We start from the raw sequence: 4343 nt of genomic DNA, 5'->3' as shown, positions 1-4343 counted from the left end.
GTACAAGAGCACAAGCATTCTTTCCTGTGATTCCAAGGCTGGAACCGCTCCATTGATTTCCACTTGGAAAATGTCAGTGCAAGGATTATATGGATATTCTCAGCATTCTTCATGACGCAGAAGCAGGAACATCACATATAGGGGAAACGGTCACTAGGTCGACATGGCTTGGATCAACGCATGATATAGTCAACATGGCTAAAGTCGACAGGGTTGGAAGGTCCACAATGGGAAGGGTTGACCGTCAAAATAATTTTTTTATGTTTTTTTAGCCGACGCGTGCCGACAGGCGGTATTTCCTGCCCTGCCATCCACAACGGCGTAGTGGGAGAATAAAATTGTGTGACGAGTGCAGCGAGGGATGTGGTACACTATACACTGTGTCCATGTAAACTATGTCGACATTCGGGTTAAAAAAATATGTGAAAAACTGTTCACTGTCAACCTTCCCATTACTGAAATTATGATTGCGTCGACCTTTCAACCCTGTCAACGGGATACGGTCAGTTGGTCGACCTAATGATGGCTGACTGTCATTCGGTCAACACCGCAAGGTCGACATGGCTCAAGGTCAACAGGTGTCTAGGTTGACATGAGACAAGGTCGACAGGTGTCTAGGTCGACACATGCGTTATGTCAACAGTCAAAAGGTCGACATGGGGTTTTTCATTGTGCTTTTTGAGCCGACATGTGCCGACAGGCGGTATTTCATGCCCTACCATCCACTAGGGAGGGGTGGGAGAATAAAATAGTGTGCCAAGCACAGCAAGGCACCGAGCCCGAAGCATTGCCAGCGCAGCGAGCCGCGGTGCACTTAACACAGTGTCCATGTCGACTATGTCGACATTCGGGTAAAAAAAACCTGTGGAAAACCCCATATCGACCTGTTGACTGTCGACCTAACCCATGTCGACCTAGACACCTGTCAACCTTGTGCCATGTCAACCTAGACCCCTGTCAACCTTGCAGTATTTTGACCCAATGACTGTCGACCATAATTAGGTCGACCCAATGATCCCAACCCCAGTCCACAATAGCCATGTCGACCTAATATGGGTTGAACCAATGATCCATACCCGCAGGGTTACTGGCCCCCACGGCGTTTTTCAGGGAAACAAAGCGAGGGCTACGCAGAGGTCCGATGGGCCGGCAACGGTTAATCCGATGCTGCATTACGGACTCAGATGTCGGAATACTCTGCGCTATACGTGTAACTGTGCATAATATACCATATATAATAGCCAATGTCTGCGGCCAGTCTCCAGTTATAGCACTGATTAGTTGCTATGGGCAACAGCAACTTTTTCAGTGTTACTAAATGTGCCGCTAGGTGCCTTCAGGCAAATGATGAGCAGGGTGGGGACTCTGATGTAAGGACCACTGCTGTGCTATACAAAACACTGGTGGAGCGCTCCCCCAACTGCCCCTCCCCCATGCCTCCCAACTGCCCCTCCCCCATGCCTCCCAACTGCCCCTCCCCCAACTGCCCCTCCCCCATGCCTCCCACTGTCCTGCTTTCTGTGGGACAGACAATCCAATTACTGTGTGACCGTCCCACCCGTGGGCAGCAGTGTCCTGTATTAGGGAGGGCAGTTGGGAAATCCTCTGTCACTCACTCGCTGCGGTGCTTAGCAGAGCAGCGAGGAATAGATGCCGTGTGTATGCGCGCAGCGTCTATTTACGGAGACTGAGGGGCTAGGGGCATGGCCAGCTGCTCACAGAGCGCTTACATCGTCAGACATTCCTTCAAAAATTCACAATGTCGACCTAAAGTCCGTCGATTTAAGACATGACAATCTGTTAAAGGTGTCAAGCTATGGCTGACAACCTTGGTTCATTGGGTCGAGCCAATGACCCATAACCCTACATTCCCTCCAGGAATGACCATGAGACTTAGGAGCTTTGTGTGCAAACCCCCCCCCCCACTCCCCTTAATATTGTGCAAGTCCCCCACAATCCCCACTCAGCAGGGGGTCCAAAAGGTCCAGATGGCGCAATTCATGCTGAATTGCCTGATAGTGCCCCAGCTGCACACGTGTCCTATATATACACATATTTTATTGATGCCTTAATGTTATGTTCCTGCCTTATTGGAATCACAGCTATACCCCGAGAGACAAGGTTTTCCCTTCTTGCGGGTAGCAGGAATATTTCTGGACCCTGCAACGTTACATGAGGTCTCTGAGGGGCAGATTTATTAATTAAGAAAAGGTAAAAGGAGATAAAGCAGCAGCCAATCAGCTCCCAACTGTCTTTTTCAAACACAGCTGATTGGCTGGTGCTTTATCTCCTTTTACCTTTCCTCCGCTTTATCTCCAGTTTATCTCTTCTCCAAGCTTAATAAATCTGCCCCTCAGTTCCTGGGAACCCTCAGCTGCCACATGCAAAATGGAACATGAAGATAACCAGTGTTCTGTTTAATAGGCCTACGTGTCAGAACCAAGGCGCCACGCCAAGAGGAAAGTGAATGTAATCAGAAGTTATGAAGCCATTACCTTAATAACAGCGTTATTGTCGTGTCATGTCTGCAGTACTAGATAGTGTTATGGATCGGTCTTCAATGAATCCTCAATACCAAACAGCGCCACCTGCAGGCATAGTGATAAAGAAAAAGTAAGGCTTCTCAGCACCCTAGGCAAAACTTCAACCTACTGCACCCGCAGTTCATTCTAGCACCCGCTATCTTTGAAAACCCATGCAGTTCCTGTTCCCTGCCTGGGGTGTCGCTGTCTGCTGTGGTGTTTCTAGCACAGGTCTAGTTTGCATATCAGTGCTGTTATACAGACCACATTGTGCTAGAAGCACTACAGCAGACAGTGACACCCCAGGCAGGGAAGAGGAACTGCATGGGTTTTCAAAGATAGCGGGCGCTAGAATGAACACTATATCGGGTGGTCCTTTGCCACCCAGAACAGCGTACAAAGAGGAGGGAGCAGCAAAGTAGTATTAAGGAAAAGTATGGAGGTAAGGTGGAGGTTCCACAGCAGCCACCTGCATTACGAACAACAAGGATCCTCAGACATCCTTGATTTTTTTTTTTTATATCTATAAAAATTAAAGAGCAGGGACAGGGAGAGAGACACACGTCTAGTGTCTGTGTGTCTTAGAAACACTGCCATCTACTGGCAGCGAGTGAAACTACATATTTCTCTCATGCGCAAACACAGAGGCAATCACAAGGTAGCAGACTAGTTTTTGAAGCATTTGCTTCGAGTGGGCTTACTAGTATAGATATATACACACACACACACAGCCCACAGGAAACAATTACCCCTTGTTTCCTAGTGATACATTTCATGTGATATAATTGAATGTAGCACATAACATAATTATAGATACATAATATATAATGCCACTGGGACTCTGCTAAAGACATTTCTATAATGGCACAAGGTTACTTGTCCGGACATGTGATAACGGTGTTTTATGTGTAGATTCATTTGGAGATGAAGCCATTGATGGTTTCCTGCTACTGATGTAAAGCTTCAACAGCACCATCTATTTCAGACCAAGGATGGCCAACCAATCAGAGGCAATGAGACAAGCATCGGTTATGGGAAGACAGTACAGGCACTGAGCATTACAGGCCCTGCATCTGGTCTCCAGCCAGCCCAGCAGGAGGAGGACGCATCTGCGGACCATCCCCAAATACTGGTATATTGGGTAACGCTCCAGATCTCTGGATGAGGCTAGGAGATCGCTGGCAGGAAGAGAGGATGCCTGTGACAGGCAGATAACACTCAGCCTGGGATACAACTATATACAAAGATACAATGACCTGTACAAACAATATCTGCCCGGTTATAATACCTGGATCAGCACCGACAGTTCTTCTGTATATTCCCATTTATATATTGGAAGGATTCGGGAATCATGAGCATCGAGGGTTAGAGCAGGGGCCCTATACCCTGAGGGGCCTGCAGTGCGCGAGGGGAGTTATATGCAGCATGTCCTCTGTTGGCCTTTTCCTAGATTACATGGTAAAACCAACCACTAACTTTCACCACGTGATAATCCACTGTATATTTTTGAAAAATATTGGCAGGTTTGTGAAAAGGCCACGTAGTCTCGGCCAAGGGGGGGGCGGGCGTAATCTGACGACTTTACATTATTATATGTATTACTTGGTAAAGCTTTTTCCATCTAATTTGAAGGAGGAATATACCGCCTCCTGTATGTTCCTATGATCCCAGTACTGCGACCAGTGTCACAAAACGGAGATCCAACCTGGCGACTATCAGACTCAGCTTGTGCAGCTGGCCACCGGAAGCGGGGGCTGAGAGGCCGTGAAGCCTGCGTGGCGACTTGGAAAAGATGCAGCCGCAGCTGTGCGCCAAACTTTT

General features: G+C 47.9%; 1 protein-coding gene across 2 annotated transcripts in view; it reads right to left on the bottom strand.

Moving 5' to 3' along the window:
* CFAP45 (cilia and flagella associated protein 45) overlaps positions 1–4343 on the bottom strand; it is a 129924-nt gene that overhangs the window by 53571 nt on the left and 72010 nt on the right. The gene's annotated exons all lie outside the window — the stretch shown is intronic.

This window comes from Crinia signifera, chromosome 12 (genome assembly GCF_055691185.1).
Source record: "Crinia signifera chromosome 12, ASM5569118v1, whole genome shotgun sequence".
Taxonomy (NCBI): Eukaryota; Metazoa; Chordata; class Amphibia; order Anura; family Myobatrachidae; genus Crinia; species Crinia signifera.
Note: the sequence above shows the minus strand (reverse complement) of the source record. Positions and strands in the feature narration are given on the sequence as shown.